At 40.9% G+C, this 18,848-nt stretch overlaps 1 pseudogene; it reads left to right on the top strand.

Annotated features, from left to right (window-relative positions):
• The window catches only part of LOC121556149, a 128,715-nt pseudogene extending 113,185 nt beyond the window's left edge, over positions 1-15,530 (top strand).
• The last annotated feature ends 3,318 nt before the right edge of the window (positions 15,531-18,848 follow it).

Below are 18,848 nucleotides of genomic sequence, written 5' to 3' on the forward strand. Positions count from 1 at the left end.
TCATTTCTCTCCTCTTCTCTCTAGGGTACTCCATCACCACTAACACTCTCCTCTCTCTCCTCTCCTCTCTAGGGTACTCCATCACCACTAAATCTGTCCTCTCTCTCCTCTTCTCTCTAGGGTACTCCATCACCACTAAATCTCTCTCCTCTTCTCTCTAGGGTACTCCATCACCACTAAATCTCTCCTCTCTCTCCTCTCCTCTCTAGGGTACTCCATCACCACTAAATCTCTCCTCTCTCTCCTCTTCTCTCTAGGGTACTCCATCACCACTAAATCTCTCCTCTCTCCCCTCTCCTCTCTATGGTACTCCATCACCACTAACTCTCTCCTCTCTCTCCTCTTCTCTCTAGGGTACTCCATCACCACTAAATCTCTCCTCTCTCTCCTCTCCTCTCTAGGGTACTCCATCACCATTAACTATCTCCTCTCTCTCATCTCCTCTCTAGGGTATTCCATCACCACAAACTCTCTCCTCTCTCTCCTCTCCTCTCTAGGGTACTCCATCACCACTAAATCTCTCTCCTCTCCTCTCTAGGGTACTCCATCACCACTCAATCTCTCCTCTCTTTCCTCTCCTCTCTAGGGTACTCCATCACCACTAACTCTCTCCACTCTCTCCTCTTCTCTCTAGGGTACTCCATCACCACTAAATCTCTCCTCTCCTCTCCTCTCTAGGGTACTCCATCACCATTAACTCTCTCCTCTCTCTCATCTCCTCTCTAGGGTACTCCATCACCACTAACTCTCTCCTCTCTCTCCTCTCCTCTCTAGGGTACTCCATCACCACTAAATCTCTCTCCTCTCTCCTCTCCTCTCTAGGGTACTCCATCACCACTAAATCTCTCCTCTCTCCTCTCCTCTCTAGGGTACTCCAGCTCGTTGGAGGGACTTCCAATCTGCCACCATCATTGGCACTAAGATGTTTGTGTTTGGAGGCAGAGCAGATCGCTTCGGTCCGTTCCACTCTGATAATGAGATCTACTGCAACAAGATAAAGGTGTTTGATACAGAGACCAACAGCTGGCTGAACACTGCTACTGCACAGCTCCTACCGGAGGGACGACGTAGCCACTCTGCCTGTAAGAGACAGACAGACACACACACTGTACTGAAACACACCAACACATGTTACATTTTTCAACCTTTCAACATGTATTATAGTTTAATGGCAGAGTTGAAGGCTCTAAAGCACTCTCAGTTATGAACAGTGGCAGATAAAAGGCTCATGTCGATCCATTCATTATGCAAACATTTTCCCATCTTTCTTTTATGTAATTATGTTCAGTTGACTGCAGCTCTCTCCTCCGTTACCTTTTAGTCTCGCTGTCACATGGGGTGTGTTTATGTCTTTAGGGCCTGCTCCTGTTGGGGTGTGTTTATGTCTATAGGGCCTGCTCCTGTTGGGGTGTGTTAATGTCTATAGGGCCTGCTCCTGTTGGGGTGTGTTTATGTCTATAGGGCCTGCTCCTGTTGGGGTGTGTTTATGTGTATATAGGGCCTGCTCCTGTTGGGGTGTGTTTATGTCTATAGGGCCTGCTCCTGTTGGGGTGTGTTTATGTCTATAGGGCCTGCTCCTGTTGGGGTGTGTTTATGTCTTTAGGGCCTGCTCCTGTTGGGGTGTGTTTATGTCTATAGGGCCTGCTCCTGTTGGGGTGTGTTTATGTCTATAGGGCCTGCTCCTGTTGGGGTGTGTTTATGTCTATAGGGCCTGCTCCTGTTGGGGTGTGTTTATGTCTTTAGGGCCTGCTCCTGTTGGGGTGTGTTTATGTCTATAGGGCCTGCTCCTGTTGGGGTGTGTTTATGTCTATAGGGCCTGCTCCTGTTGGGGTGTGTTTATGTCTTTAGGGCCTGCTCCTGTTGGGGTGTGTTTATGTCTTTAGGGCCTGCTCCTGTTGGGGTGTGTTTATGTCTATAGGGCCTGCTCCTGTTGGGGTGTGTTTATGTCTGTAGGGCCTGCTCCTGTTGGGGTGTGTTTATGTCTTTAGGGCCTGCTCCTGTTGGGGTGTGTTTATGTCTATAGGGCCTGCTCCTGTTGGGGTGTGTTTATGTCTTTAGGGCCTGCTCCTGTTGGGGTGTGTTTATGTCTTTAGGGCCTGCTCCTGTTGGGGTGTGTTTATGTCTTTAGGGCCTGCTCCTGTTGGGGTGTGTTTATGTCTTTAGGGCCTGCTCCTGTTGGGGTGTGTTTATGTCTATAGGGCCTGCTCCTGTTGGATGTGTGTTTATGTCTATAGGGCCTGCTCCTGTTGGGGTGTGTTTATGTCTATAGGGCCTGCTCCTGTTGGGGTGTGTTTATGTCTATAGGGCCTGCTCCTGTTGGGGTGTGTTTATGTCTATAGGGCCTGCTCCTGTTGGGGGTGTGTTTATGTCTATAGGGCCTGCTCCTGTTGGGGTGTGTTTATGTCTATAGGGCCTGCTCCTGTTGGGGTGTGTTAATGTCTATAGGGCCTGCTCCTGTTGGGGTGTGTTTATGTCTTTAGGGCCTGCTCCTGTTGGGGTGTGTTTATGTCTATAGGGCCTGCTCCTGTTGGGGTGTGTTTATGTCTTTAGGGCCTGCTCCTGTTGGGGTGTGTTTATGTCTTTAGGGCCTGCTCCTGTTGGGGTGTGTTTATGTCTATAGGGCCTGCTCCTGTTGGGGTGTGTTTATGTCTATAGGGCCTGCTCCTGTTGGGGTGTGTTTATGTCTATAGGGCCTGCTCCTGTTGGGGTGTGTTTATGTCTTTAGGGCCTGCTCCTGTTGGGGTGTGTTTATGTCTATAGGGCCTGCTCCTGTTGGGGTGTGTTTATGTCTTTAGGGCCTGCTCCTGTTGGGGTGTGTTTATGTCTATAGGGCCTGCTCCTGTTGGGGTGTGTTTATGTCTTTAGGGCCTGCTCCTGTTGGGGTGTGTTTATGTCTATAGGGCCTGCTCCTGTTGGGGTGTGTTTATGTCTATAGGGCCTGCTCCTGTTGGGGTGTGTTTATGTCTATAGGGCCTGCTCCTGTTGGGGTGTGTTTATGTCTATAGGGCCTGCTCCTGTTGGGGTGTGTTTATGTCTATAGGGCCTGCTCCTGTTGGGGTGTGTTTATGTCTATAGGGCCTGCTCCTGTTGGGGTGTGTTTATGTCTATAGGGCCTGCTCCTGTTGGGGTGTGTTTATGTCTTTAGGGCCTGCTCCTGTTGGGGTGTGTTTATGTCTATAGGGCCTGCTCCTGTTGGGGTGTGTTTATGTCTATAGGGCCTGCTCCTGTTGGGGTGTGTTTATGTCTATAGGGCCTGCTCCTGTTGGGGTGTGTTTATGTCTATAGGGCCTGCTCCTGTTGGGGTGTGTTTATGTCTATAGGGCCTGCTCCTGTTGGGGTGTGTTTATGTCTTTAGGGCCTGCTCCTGTTGGGGTGTGTTTATGTCTATAGGGCCTGCTCCTGTTGGGGTGTGTTTATGTCTATAGGGCCTGCTCCTGTTGGGGTGTGTTTATGTCTTTAGGGCCTGCTCCTGTTGGGGTGTGTTTATGTGTCTATAGGGCCTGCTCCTGTTGGGGTGTGTTTATGTCTATAGGGCCTGCTCCTGTTGGGGTGTGTTTATGTCTATAGGGCCTGCTCCTGTTGGGGTGTGTTAATGTCTATAGGGCCTGCTCCTGTTGGGGTGTGTTTATGTCTATAGGGCCTGCTCCTGTTGGGGTGTGTTTATGTCTATAGGGCCTGCTCCTGTTGGGGTGTGTTTATGTCTATAGGGCCTGCTCCTGTTGGGGTGTGTTTATGTCTTTAGGGCCTGCTCCTGTTGGGGTGTGTTTATGTCTATAGGGCCTGCTCCTGTTGGGGTGTGTTTATGTGTCTATAGGGCCTGCTCCTGTTGGGGTGTGTTTATGTGTATATAGGGCCTGCTCCTGTTGGATGTGTGTTTATGTCTATAGGGCCTGCTCCTGTTGGGGTGTGTTTATGTCTATAGGGCCTGCTCCTGTTGGGGTGTGTTTATGTCTATAGGGCCTGCTCCTGTTGGGGTGTGTTTATGTCTATAGGGCCTGCTCCTGTTGGGGTGTGTTTATGTCTTTAGGGCCTGCTCCTGTTGGGGTGTGTTTATGTCTTTAGGGCCTGCTCCTGTTGGGGTGTGTTTATGTCTTTAGGGCCTGCTCCTGTTGGGGTGTGTTTATGTCTATAGGGCCTGCTCCTGTTGGGGTGTGTTTATGTCTATAGGGCCTGCTCCTGTTGGGGTGTGTTTATGTCTTTAGGGCCTGCTCCTGTTGGGGTGTGTTTATGTCTTTAGGGCCTGCTCCTGTTGGGGTGTGTTTATGTCTATAGGGCCTGCTCCTGTTGGGGTGTGTTTATGTCTTTAGGGCCTGCTCCTGTTGGGGTGTGTTTATGTCTATAGGGCCTGCTCCTGTTGGGGTGTGTTTATGTCTTTAGGGCCTGCTCCTGTTGGGGTGTGTTAATGTCTATAGGGCCTGCTCCTGTTGGGGTGTGTTTATGTCTATAGGGCCTGCTCCTGTTGGGGTGTGTTTATGTCTATAGGGCCTGCTCCTGTTGGGGTGTGTTTATGTCTATAGGGCCTGCTCCTGTTGGGGTGTGTTTATGTCTTTAGGGCCTGCTCCTGTTGGGGTGTGTTTATGTCTATAGGGCCTGCTCCTGTTGGGGTGTGTTTATGTCTTTAGGGCCTGCTCCTGTTGGGGTGTGTTTATGTCTATAGGGCCTGCTCCTGTTGGGGTGTGTTTATGTCTATAGGGCCTGCTCCTGTTGGGGTGTGTTTATGTCTTTAGGGCCTGCTCCTGTTGGGGTGTGTTTATGTGTCTATAGGGCCTGCTCCTGTTGGGGTGTGTTTATGTCTTTAGGGCCTGCTCCTGTTGGGGTGTGTTTATGTCTATAGGGCCTGCTCCTGTTGGGGTGTGTTTATGTCTATAGGGCCTGCTCCTGTTGGGGTGTGTTTATGTCTATAGGGCCTGCTCCTGTTGGGGTGTGTTTATGTCTATAGGGCCTGCTCCTGTTGGGGTGTGTTTATGTCTATAGGGCCTGCTCCTGTTGGGGTGTGTTTATGTCTTTAGGGCCTGCTCCTGTTGGGGTGTGTTTATATGCTTCTGCCTTTGCTACTCACCATATAATATATACCTTTTCTAAAACAAAAAGACAGATCTCCTAAATGGTCATGTTCTTTTCCTTTTCCTTTCTCTCTCTCTTCCAGTTTCCTATAACGGGGAGCTGTATATATTCGGGGGCTACAACGCTCGTCTGGACCGACACTTCAATGACCTTTGGAAGTTCAACCCAGGTGATAAACCTTTAAAAAATGTATACAATGAAAATATACATCCATTCTACAGTATGAGATTTGGTAGGACAGGCAAGCAGCTAGTGTTGGGTTGGTAGGACAGTCAGGGAGCTAGTGTTGGGTTGGTAGGACAGGGATGGAGCTAGTGTCGGGTTGGTAGGACAGGCAGGGAGCTAGTGTCGGTTTGACAGGACAGGCAGGGAGCTAGTGTCAGTTTGACAGGACAGGGATGGAGCTAGCGTCGGTTTGACAGGACAGGGATGGAGCTAGTGTCGGTTTGACAGGACAGGGATGGAGCTAGCGTCGGTTTGACAGGAAAGGGATGGAGCTAGTGTCAGTTTGACAGGACAGGGATGGAGCTAGCGTCGGTTTGACAGGACAGGGATGGAGCTAGTGTCGGTTTGACAGGAAAGGGATGGAGCTAGTGTCAGTTTGACAGGACAGGGATGGAGCTAGTGTCGGTTTGACAGGACAGGGATGGAGCTAGTGAAGGGTTGGGCTTTGTGATGGCCACTCCAATACCTTGACTTTGTTGTCCTTAAGCCATTTTGCCACAACTTTGGAAGTATGCTTGGGGTCATTGTCCATTTGGAAGACCCATTTGCGACCAAGCTTTAACTTCCTGACTGATGTCTTGAGATGTTGCTTCAATATATCCACATAATTTTCCTTCCTCATGATGCCATCTATTTTGTGAAGTGCACCAGTCCCTCCTGCAGCAAAGCACCCCCACAGCATGATGCTGCCACCCCTGTGCTTCACGGTTGGGATGGTGTTCTTCGGCTTGCAAGCTCCCCCTTTTTCCTCCAAACATAACACTGTTCATTATGGCCAAACAGTTCTATTTTTGTTTAATCAGACCAGAGGACATTTCTCCAAAAAGTAGGATCTTTGTCTCCATGTGCAATTGCAAACCGTAATCTGGCTTCTTTTGGCGGTTTTGGAGCAGTGGCTTCTTCCTTGCTGAGCGGCCTTTCAGGTTATGTCGATATAGGACTCGTTTTACTGTGGATATAGATACTTTTGTACCTGTTTCCTCCAGCATCTTCACATGGTCCTTTGCTGTTGTTCTGGGATTGATTTGCACTTTTCGCACCAAAGTACGTTCATCTCTAGGAGACAGAACGCGTCTCCTTCCTGAGCGGTATGACGGCTGCGTGGTCCCATGGTGTTTATACTTGCGTACTATTGTTTGTACAGATGAACGTGGTACCTTCAGGCATTTGGAAATTGCTCCCAAGGATGAACCAGACTTGTGGAGGTCTACAATTTTTTTTCTGAGGTCTTGGCTGATTTCTTTTGATTTTCCCATGATGTCAAGCAAAGAGGCACTGAGTTTGAAGGTAGGCCTTGAAATACATCCTCAGGTACACCTCCAATTGACTCAAATTATGTCAATTAGCCTATCAGAAGCTTCTAAAGCCATGACATCATTCTCTGGAACCTCCAATTACATTTTTTTTACTGTCACGCCCTGACCTTTTAATGCCTGTTGTTTCTCATTGGTTTGGTCAGGGTGTGGATTTCTATGTGGACATTCTATGTTTGTATATCTATGTTGGCCTGGTGTGGTTCCCATTCAGAGGCAGCTGTCGTTCGTTGTCTCTGATTGGGGATCATACTTAGGTAGCCATTTTGCCTACCTATGTTGTGGGATCTTGACTCTTGTTTGGCTTGTTTGTGTGTAGCTATTGTGAGCTTCACGTTACGTTGCTTTTGTTGTTTTGTCGTGTGTTTACTTGGTTAATAAACATGTATGCATTCCACGCTGCACCTTGGTCCAATCCTGTACTCAACTAATATGACATTTACATTTTAGTCATTTAGCAGACGCTCTTATCCAGAGCGACTTACAGTTAGTGAGGGCATACATTTTCATACTGGCCCCCCGTGGGAAACGACCCCACAACACTGGCGTTGCAAATGCCATGCTCTACCAACTGAGCTACACAGGACTACAATTGACTCAAATTATGTCAATTAGCCTATCAAAAGCTTCTAAAACCATGACATCATTTTCTTCAATTTTCCAAGCTGTTTAAAGGCACAGTCAACTTAGTGTATGTAAACTTCTGACCCACTGGAATTGTGATACAGTGAATTATAAGTGAAATAATCTGTCTGAAACAATTGTTGGAATAAGTACTTGTGTGATGCACAAAGTAGATGTCCTAACCGACTTGCCAAAACTATAGTTTGTTAACAAGACATTTGTGGAGCGTTTGAAAAACAAGTTTTAATGACTCCAAGCTAAGTGTCTGTAAACTTCCGACTTCAACTGTACAGATACAACACCTTTTGCCTTGACCTTATCCAGAGTAGCATTATAGCTATTTATACATTTACCTAGAATATAGCTAAGCTATATAAAGACAGTTGTAGATGTTTTATTCAGACCCACCTCCCACTGAACTGTCATGGTGTGGTGGATGGACATTGTTTTACTCAATATTAACACGTGATTGTGTATGTTTGTCTGCTTGTGAGTTTTTAAATGTATTTTTTCATGTGTGTGGGTGTTTGTTTTGTGTGTGCCTGTGCGTGAACATGTGTCCTCCAGAGGCGTTCTTGTGGAAGAAGGTGGAGCCGCAGAGTAAAGGGCCGTGCCCCAGAAGAAGACAGTGCTGTTGCATGGTGGGAGATCGTATCATCCTGTTTGGAGGAACCAGGTAAGATGGTGAAGTCTTTACTAAACATCATAGTAGTAGAGTTTATTAAACATCATAGTAGTAGTGTTTATTAAACATCATAGTAGTAGTGTTTATTAAACATCATAGTAGTAGAGTTTATTAAACATCATAGTAGTAGTGTTTATTAAACATCATAGTAGTAGTGTTTATTAAACATCATAGTAGTAGTGTTTATTAAACATCATAGTAGTAGTGTTTATTAAACATCATAGTAGTAGTGTTTATTACACATCATAGTAATAGTCTTTACTAAACATCATAGTAGTAGTGTTTATTAAACATCATAGTAGTAGTGTTTATTAAACATCATAGTAGTAGTGTTTATTAAACATCATAGTAGTAGTGTTTATTAAACATCATAGTAGTAGTGTTTATTAAACATCATAGTAGTAGTGTTTATTAAACATCATAGTAGTAGTGTTTATTAAACATCATAGTAGTAGTGTTTATTAAACATCATAGTAGTAGTGTTTACTAAACATCATAGTAGTAGTGTTTATTAAACATCATAGTAGTAGTGTTTATTAAACATCATAGTAGTAGTGTTTATTACACATCATAGTAATAGTCTTTACTAAACATCATAGTAGTAGTGTTTATTAAACATCATAGTAGTAGTGTTTATTAAACATCATAGTAGTAGTGTTTATTAAACATCATAGTAGTAGTGTTTATTAAACATCATAGTAGTAGTGTTTATTAAACATCATAGTAGTAGTGTTTATTAAACATCATAGTAGTAGTCTTTACTAAACATCATAGTAGTAGTGTTTATTAAACATCATAGTAGTAGTCTTTACTAAACATCATAGTAGTAGTGTTTATTAAACATCATAGTAGTAGTGTTTATTAAACATCATAGTAGTAGTGTTTATTAAACATCATAGTAGTAGTGTTTATTAAACATCATAGTAGTAGTGTTTATTAAACATCATAGTAGTAGTGTTTATTAAACATCATAGTAGTAGTGTTTATTAAACATCATAGTAGTAGTGTTTATTAAACATCATAGTAGTAGTGTTTATTAAACATCATAGTAGTAGTGTTTATTAAACATCATAGTAGTAGTGTTTATTACACATCATAGTAGTAGTGTTTATTAAACATCATAGTAGTAGTGTTTATTAAACATCATAGTAGTAGTGTTTATTACACATCATAGTAGTAGTGTTTATTAAACATCATAGTAGTAGTGTTTATTAAACATCATAGTAGTAGTGTTTATTAAACATCATAGTAGTAGTGTTTATTAAACATCATAGTAGTAGTGTTTATTAAACATCATAGTAGTAGTGTTTATTAAACATCATAGTAGTAGTGTTTATTAAACATCATAGTAGTAGTCTTTACTAAACATCATAGTAGTAGTGTTTATTAAACATCATAGTAGTAGTGTTTATTAAACATCATAGTAGTAGTGTTTATTAAACATCATAGTAGTAGTGTTTATTAAACATCATAGTAGTAGTGTTTATTAAACATCATAGTAGTAGTGTTTATTAAACATCATAGTAGTAGTGTTTATTAAACATCATAGTAGTAGTGTTTATTAAACATCATAGTAGTAGTCTTTACTAAACATCATAGTAGTAGTGTTTATTAAACATCATAGTAGTAGTGTTTATTAAACATCATAGTAGTAGTGTTTATTAAACATCATAGTAGTAGTGTTTATTAAACATCATAGTAGTAGTCTTTACTAAACATCATAGTAGTAGTGTTTATTAAACATCATAGTAGTAGTGTTTATTAAACATCATAGTAGTAGTGTTTATTAAACATCATAGTAGTAGTGTTTATTAAACATCATAGTAGTAGTATTTATTAAACATCATAGTAGTAGTGTTTATTAAACATCATAGTAGTAGTGTTTATTAAACATCATAGTAGTAGTGTTTATTAAACATCATAGTAGTAGTGTTTATTAAACATCATAGTAGTAGTGTTTATTAAACATCATAGTAGTTGTGTTTATTACACATCATAGTAGTAGTGTTTATTAAACATCATAGTAGTAGTGTTTATTACACATCATAGTAGTAGTGTTTATTAAACATCATAGTAGTAGTGTTTATTAAACATCATAGTAGTAGTGTTTATTAAACATCATAGTAGTAGTGTTTATTAAACATCATAGTAGTAGTGTTTATTAAACATCATAGTAGTAGTGTTTATTAAACATCATAGTAGTAGTGTTTATTAAACATCATAGTAGTAGTGTTTATTAAACATCATAGTAGTAGTCTTTACTAAACATCATAGTAGTAGTGTTTATTAAACATCATAGTAGTAGTGTTTATTAAACATCATAGTAGTAGTGTTTATTAAACATCATAGTAGTAGTGTTTATTAAACATCATAGTAGTAGTGTTTATTAAACATCATAGTAGTAGTGTTTATTAAACATCATAGTAGTAGTGTTTATTAAACATCATAGTAGTAGTGTTTATTAAACATCATAGTAGTAGTCTTTACTAAACATCATAGTAGTAGAGTTTATTAAACATCATAGTAGTAGTGTTTATTAAACATCATAGTAGTAGTGTTTATTAAACATCATAGTAGTAGTGTTTATTACACATCATAGTAGTAGTGTTTATTAAACATCATAGTAGTAGTGTTTATTACACATCATAGTAGTAGAGTTTATTAAACATCATAGTAGTAGTGTTTATTAAACATCATAGTAGTAGTGTTTATTAAACATCATAGTAGTAGTGTTTATTAAACATCATAGTAGTAGAGTTTATTAAACATCATAGTAGTAGTGTTTATTAAACATCATAGTAGTAGTGTTTATTAAACATCATAGTAGTAGTGTTTATTAAACATCATAGTAGTAGTGTTTATTACACATCATAGTAGTAGTGTTTATTAAACATCATAGTAGTAGTGTTTATTAAACATCATAGTAGTAGTGTTTATTAAACATCATAGTAGTAGTGTTTATTAAACATCATAGTAGTAGTGTTTATTAAACATCATAGTAGTAGTGTTTATTAAACATCATAGTAGTAGTGTTTATTAAACATCATAGTAGTAGTCTTTACTAAACATCATAGTAGTAGTGTTTATTAAACATCATAGTAGTAGTGTTTATTAAACATCATAGTAGTAGTGTTTATTAAACATCATAGTAGTAGTGTTTATTAAACATCATAGTAGTAGTCTTTACTAAACATCATAGTAGTAGTGTTTATTAAACATCATAGTAGTAGTGTTTATTAAACATCATAGTAGTAGTGTTTATTAAACATCATAGTAGTAGTGTTTATTAAACATCATTGTAGTAGTGTTTATTAAACATCATAGTAGTAGTGTTTATTAAACATCATAGTAGTAGTGTTTATTAAACATCATAGTAGTAGTGTTTATTAAACATCATAGTAGTAGTGTTTATTAAACATCATAGTAGTAGTGTTTATTAAACATCATAGTAGTAGAGTTTATTAAACATCATAGTAGTAGTGTTTATTAAACATCATAGTAGTAGTGTTTATTAAACATCATAGTAGTAGTGTTTATTAAACATCATAGTAGTAGTGTTTATTAAACATCATAGTAGTAATGTTTATTAAACATCATAGTAGTAGTGTTTATTAAACATCATAGTAGTAGTGTTTATTAAACATCATAGTAGTAGTGTTTATTACACATCATAGTAGTAGTCTTTACTAAACATCATAGTAGTAGAGTTTATTAAACATCATAGTAGTAGTGTTTATTAAACATCATAGTAGTAGTCTTTACTAAACATCATAGTAGTAGTGTTTATTAAACATCATAGTAGTAGAGTTTATTAAACATCATAGTAGTAGTGTTTATTAAACATCATAGTAGTAGTGTTTATTAAACATCATAGTAGTAGTGTTTATTAAACATCATAGTAGTAGTGTTTATTAAACATCATAGTAGTAGTGTTTATTACACATCATAGTAGTAGTGTTTATTAAACATCATAGTAGTAGAGTTTATTAAACATCATAGTAGTAGAGTTTATTAAACATCATAGTAGTAGTGTTTATTAAACATCATAGTAGTAGTGTTTATTAAACATCATAGTAGTAGTGTTTATTAAACATCATAGTAGTAGTAGTGAGGGCATTGAAAATGGGTCGTGGATGGGTATTCCAGCATGACAATGACCCAAAACACACGGCCAAGGCAACAAAGGAGTGGCTCAAGAAGAAGCACGTTAAGGTCCTAGAGTGACCTAGCCAGTCTCCAGACCTTAATCCCATAGAAAATCTGTGGAGGGAGCTGAAGGTTCGAGTTGCCAAACGTCAGCCTCGAAACCTTAATGACTTGGAGAAGATCTGCAAAGAGGAGTGGAACAAAATCCCTCCTGAGATGTGTGCAAACCTGGTGGCCAACTACAAGAAACGTCTGACCTCTGTGATTGCCAACAAGTGTTTTGCCACCAAGTACTAAGTCATGTTTTGCAGAGGGGTCAAATACTTATTTCCCTCATTAAAATGCAAATCAATTTATAACATTTTTGACATGCGTTTTTCTGGATTTTGTTGTTGTTATTCTGTCTCTCACTGTTCAAATAAACCTACCATTAAAATTATAGACTGATCATGTCTTTGTCAGTGGGCAAATGTACAAAATCAGCAGGGGATCAAATACTTTTTTCCCTCACTGTAAGTGTACAACATACTGAATCTGAGCCCACTCCCTTGGCTGAGAAGCAACCCCACACATGAATGGTTTCAGGATGCTTTACTGTTGGCATGACACAGGACTGATGGTAGCGCTCACCTTGTCTTCTCTGGACAAGCTTTTTTCCGGATGCCCCAAACAATCGGAAAGGGGATTCATCAGAGAAAATGACTTTACCCCAGTCCTCAGCAGTCCAATCCCTGTACCTTTTGCAGAATATCAGTCTGTCCCTGATGTTTTTCCTGGATAGAAGTGGCTTCCTCGCTGCCCTTCTTGACACCAGGTCATCCTCCAAAAGTATTCGCCACACTGTGCGTGCAGATGCACTCATACTTGCCTGCTGCCATTCCTGAGCAAGCTCTGCACTGGTGGTGCCCTGATCCCGCAGCTGAATCAACTTTAGGAGATGGTCCTGGCGCTTGCTGGACTTGCGCCCTGAAGCCTTCTTCACAACAATTGAACCTCTCTCCTTGAAGTTATTGATGATCCGATAAATGGTTGATTTAGGTGCAATCTTACTAGCAGAAATATCCTTGCCTGTGAAGCCCTTTTTGTGCAAAGCAATGATGACGGCCCGTGTTTCCTTGCAGGTAACCATGGTTAACAGAGGAAGAACAATGATTTCAAGCACCACCCTCCTTTTAAAGCTTCCAGTCTGTTATTCTAACTCAATCAGCATGACAGAGTGATCTCCAGCCTTGTCCTCGTCAACACTCTCACCTGTGTTAACGAGAGAATCACTGACACGATGGCAGCTGGTCCTTTTGTGGCAGGGCTGACATGCAGTGGAAATGTTTTTTGGGGATTCATTTCATTTTCATGGCAAAAGGGACTTTGCAATTAATTGCAATTCATCTGATCATTCTTCATAACATTCTGGAGTATATGCAAATTGCCATCATAAAAACTGAGGCAGCAGTCTTTGTGATAATTAATATTTGTGTCATTCTCAAAATGTTTGACCACGACCCTACAGCATTCTGAATCTGAATGGGAAGTTAGTAAGTGTTCACCATATTTACATTTATGTCATTTAGCAGACGCTCTTATCCAGAGCGACTTACATTATTTTTTTAATTTTTCATACTGGCCCCCCGTTGGAATCGAACCCACAACCCTGCCGTTGCAAACGCCATGCTCTACCAACTGAGCTACTTGTGTGTGTGTGTTGTCTATTGTGTGTGTGTTGTCCTTTGTGTGTGTGTGTGTGTGTGTGTGTGTTGTCTAGTGTGTGTGTGTTGTCCAGTGTGTTTGTGTGTTGTCCTGTGTGTGTGTGTGTGTGTGTGTGTGTGTGTGTGTGTTTGAGGGAGAGACTGGGAACAGCGGCTCTGGTCTCCAGAGCTCCATGTCTGGGGTCTGGTTCTTGTGTTTGTACCTGGGTGAAGAAAGCATACTGGGTAATAAAAGCCTGCTGGGTAATAAAAGCCTACTGGGTGATAAAAGCCTACTGGGTGATAAAAGCCTACTGGGTAATAAAAGCCTGCTGGGTAATAAAAGCCTGTTGGGTAATAAAAGCCTGCTGGGTAATAAAAGCCTACTGGGTGATAAAAGCCTACTGGGTAATAAAAGCCTGCTGGGTAATAAAAGCCTACTGGGTAATAAAAGCCTACTAGGTAATAAAAGCCTACTGGGTGATAAAAGCCTACTGGGTGATAAAAGCCTGCTGGGTAATAAAAGCCTACTGGGTAATAAAAGCCTGCTGGGTAATAAAAGCCTACTGGGTAATAAAAGCCTGCTGGGTAATAAAAGCCTACTGGGTAATAAAAGCCTGCTGGGTAATAAAAGCCTACTGGGTAATAAAAGCCTGCTGGGTGATAAAAGCCTGCTGGGTAATAAAAGCCTGCTGGGTAATAAAAGCCTACTGGGTAATAAAAGCCTGCTGGGTGATAAAAGCCTACTGGGTAATAAAAGCCTGCTGGGTAATAAAAGCCTGCTGGGTAATAAAAGCCTGCTGGGTAATAAAAGCCTGCTGGGTAATAAAAGCCTGCTGGGTAATAAAAGCCTACTGGGTGATAAAAGCCTGCTGGGTAATAAAAGCCTACTGGGTAATAAAAGCCTACTGGGTAATAAAAGCCTGCTGGGTAATAAAAGCCTGCTGGGTGATAAAAGCCTGCTGGGTAATAAAAGCCTGCTGGGTAATAAAAGCCTACTGGGTAATAAAAGCCTGCTGGGTGATAAAAGCCTACTGGGTAATAAAAGCCTGCTGGGTAATAAAAGCCTGCTGGGTAATAAAAGCCTGCTGGGTAATAAAAGCCTGCTGGGTAATAAAAGCCTGCTGGGTAATAAAAGCCTACTGGGTGATAAAAGCCTGCTGGGTAATAAAAGCCTACTGGGTAATAAAAGCCTACTGGGTAATAAAAGCCTGCTGGGTAATAAAAGCCTGCTGGGTGATAAAAGCCTGCTGGGTAATAAAAGCCTGCTGGGTAATAAAAGCCTGCTGGGTAATAAAAGCCTACTGGGTGATAAAAGCCTGCTGGGTAATAAAAGCCTACTGGGTTCATCAATGGGACTTTGCTCCCACCCATTCAGGACATCTACTGTAAACTGTTCCTGAGGAAGAGCCGCAGAATCCCCAAGGACTCCACACACCAACCATGAGCTTTGTTCACTCCCTCCATCGGGCGGACTTTATCTGATACCAACAGGCTCAGAGACAGTTTCATCTACAAGCCGTCAGACTGCTGAACTCTAGAACTGGACTGGCCACCTGCACTGACTCTCTGCACCTTAGCACACATGTACACACCCACACAGACATATTCATAAACACACACACACCCCCTGCCCCGCAGAACTGCAGCTACCAGACTCTTATTATTATTGCTAAATACTGAACAATTTAAACACTTGCCCCAATCTCCTCCACAGCCCATGTCCAGAACAGGGAATGGGAGATGAGTTTAACCTCATGGATCATTCAGACCTCTACATACTAGACTTCAGTAAGTATCCCCTCTCTCTTGCTCGCTCTCTCTAGCTCACTCTCTCTCTCAATTCAAAGGGCTTTATTGGCATGGGAAACATATGTTAACATTGCCAAAGCAAGTGAAATAGATAATAAACAAAAGTTAAATAAACAATCAATGAATGAGAGTGAATGGCCTGGCCATAGTAAACACGTACAGTGCCTTCAGAAAGTATTCATACCCCTTGACTTATTCCACATTTTGTTGTTACAGCCTGAATTCAGAATGGATTAAATATATTTAAATTCAATATATCACCCATCTACACACAGGACCCCGTCATTTATCATCTTATATCTTCAAGGTCTGTCAAATTGGTTGTTGATCATTGCTAGACAGACATTTCCAAGTCTTGCCATAGATTTTCAAGCCAATTTAAGTCAAAACTGTAACTAGGCCACTCAGGAACATTCAATGTCATCTTGGTAAGCAACTCCAGTGTATATTTGGCCTTGTGTTTTAGGTTATTGTCCTAAAGGTGAAAGGTGAATTTGTCTCCCAGTGTCTGGTGGAAAGCAGACTGAACCAGGTTTTCCTCTAAGAGTTTGTCTGTGTTTAGCTCTATTCCGTTTCTTTTTATCCTAAAAAACTCCCCAGTCCTTGCCGATGACAGGCATACCCATAACATGATGCAGCCACCACCATGCTTGAACATATGAAGAGTGGTACTCAGTGATGTGTTGGATTTGCCCCAAACATAACACTTCAGGACATAAAGTTCATTTTTCACCTTTTTCTTTTTGCGCCTTGTTGCAAACAGGATGCATGTTTGGGAATATTTATATTCTGTACAGGCTTCGCTCTTTTCACTCTGTCAATTAGGTTATTATTGTGGGGTAACTACAATGTTGTTGATCCATCCTCAGTTTTCTCCTATCACAGCCATTAAACTCTGTAACTGTTTTAAAGTCAAATCCCTGAGCGGTTTCCTTCCTCTCCGGCAACTGAGTTAGGAAGGACGCCTGTATCTTTTGTAGTGACTGGGTATATTGATACACCATCCAAAGTGTAATTAATAACTTCACCATGCTCAAAGGGATATTCAATGTCTGCTTATTTAATTTCTTTACCCATCTACCAATAGGTGCCCTTCTTTGTGAGGCATTGGAAAACCTCCCTGGTCTTTGTGGTTGAATCTGTGTTTGAAATTCACTGATCGACTGAGGGATCTTACAGATTTTAGATTTTAGTCATTTTGCCATCTTATCCAGAGCGACTTACAGTTAGTGAGTGCATACATTTTTCATACAGATAATTGTATGTGTGGAGGTAGTCATTCAAAAATCATGTTAACACTATCATTGCACACAGAGTTAGTCAATGCAACTTATTATTTGACTTGTTAAGCACATTTTTACTCCTGAACTTATTTTAGGCTTGCCATAACAAAGGGGTTGAATACTTATTGACTCAATACATTTCAGCTTTAAATGTTTAATTCATTTCTTTAAAATAATCTAAAAACATAATTCTACTTTGACATTATGGGGTATTGTGTGTAGGTCAGTTACACAACAACTGAATGTAATCTATTTTAAATGCAGGCTGTAACACAACAACATGTGGAAAAGTCAAGGGTTAGAATACCTTCTGAAGGGACTGTATGTCATCTCTGTTCTGTTGTGCTGTTCGTCTGTGTCTGTCATTTAAGTGTGTGTGTGTGTGTCCTGAAGTTGAGTTGTTGCATTTATTTAAAGGTGCCACATAGGATTTCTGTTGATTTTTTTGCATTGTAATTTCAGAAAATTTCCATAATACACTGTGTACAAAACATTAAGAACACCTGCTCTTTCCCTGACAGACTGACCAGGTGAATCCAGGTGAAAGATATGATCCCTTACTGATGTCACCTGTTAAATACACTTCAATCAGTGTAGATGAAGGGGAGGAGACAGGTTAAAGAAGGAATTTTAAGCCCCGAGACATGGATTGTGTATTGGTGCCATTCAGAGCGTGAATGGGAAAGACAAAATATTTAAGTGCCTTTGAACGGGGTATGGTAGTAGGTGCCAGGTGCACCGGTTTGAGTGTGTCAAGAACTTCAACCCTGCTGGGCTTTTCACACTCAACAGTTCCCCATGTGTATCAAGAATGGTCCGCCACCCGATGGACATACAGCCAACTTGACACAACTGTGGGAAGCATTGGAGTCAACATGGGCCAGCATCCCTGTGGAACGCTTTCAACACCTTGTAGAGTCCATGCCCCGACGAATTAAGGCTGTTCTGAGGGCAAAAGGTGGTGTAACTCAATATTAGGAAGGTGTTCTTAATGTTTTGTGCACTCAGTGTATATCTGCAGTAATAGTGGAATGATAGTGTTTCACAGCATTGTGGCTGCGTTATCTAGTGGAAATCGCTCTGTCATTTCCTGGTTGCTAAAATTCCAAAACCGAAAGTATAACACTCAAGCGCCAGTAATTCAAAACCAATGCCTCCCCTCCCCTCCATCCCATTTCCTGTAACATGGCGGAGACTCTCGCTTGAGGCTTTTACTTTCTGTTTGGTCCACCAGCTTCAAACAGCTGTAAAAAAGATATTTTTTGTTATTGAAAATATATTTCACAGCGATGATTACAATGATTCCATACACTATTCAGTGCTTGTTTTCTCACAGAAACAGAAACTGAACGAACAGTGTAGAATTTGAGCAACCAGGAAATTAGTGATTTCCACTAGATAACACAGCCACAAAGTCAGAACAGCTTTCTCATTTTGACAACCATATCGCTCCGGCAGGAGAAATCAATAGCCGAATATTATATTACAATCACAACACTGGCGGGTAAGTAATACTGTGAAACACTATCATTCCCCTATTACTGAACATATATTATGGACATTTTCTGAAATTACAAAAATACTACAAAAATCCTATGTGTTCCACCTAAAATCCTATGTGTACCCAACTCCACCCCCCTCTGACCTACTGAATCAGTCTGAACTCTACCCCCCTCTGACCTACTGAATCAGTCTGAACTCTACCCCCCTCTGACCTACTGAATCAGTCTGAACTCTACCCCCCTCTGACCTACTGAATCAGTCTGAACTCTACCCCCCTCTGACCTACTGAATCAGTCTGAACTCTACCCCCTCTGACCTACTGAATCAGTCTGAACTCTACCCCCTCTGACCTACTGAATCAGTCTGAACTCTACCCCCTCTGACCTACTGAATCAGTCTGAACTCTACCCCCTCTGACCTACTGAATCAGTCTGAACTCTACCCCCTCTGACCTACTGAATCAGTCTGAACTCTACCCCCCTCTGACCTACTGAATCAGTCTGAACTCTAC

Source organism: Coregonus clupeaformis, unplaced genomic scaffold, assembly GCF_020615455.1.
Source record: "Coregonus clupeaformis isolate EN_2021a unplaced genomic scaffold, ASM2061545v1 scaf0122, whole genome shotgun sequence".
In the NCBI taxonomy this organism is placed as follows: Eukaryota; Metazoa; Chordata; class Actinopteri; order Salmoniformes; family Salmonidae; genus Coregonus; species Coregonus clupeaformis.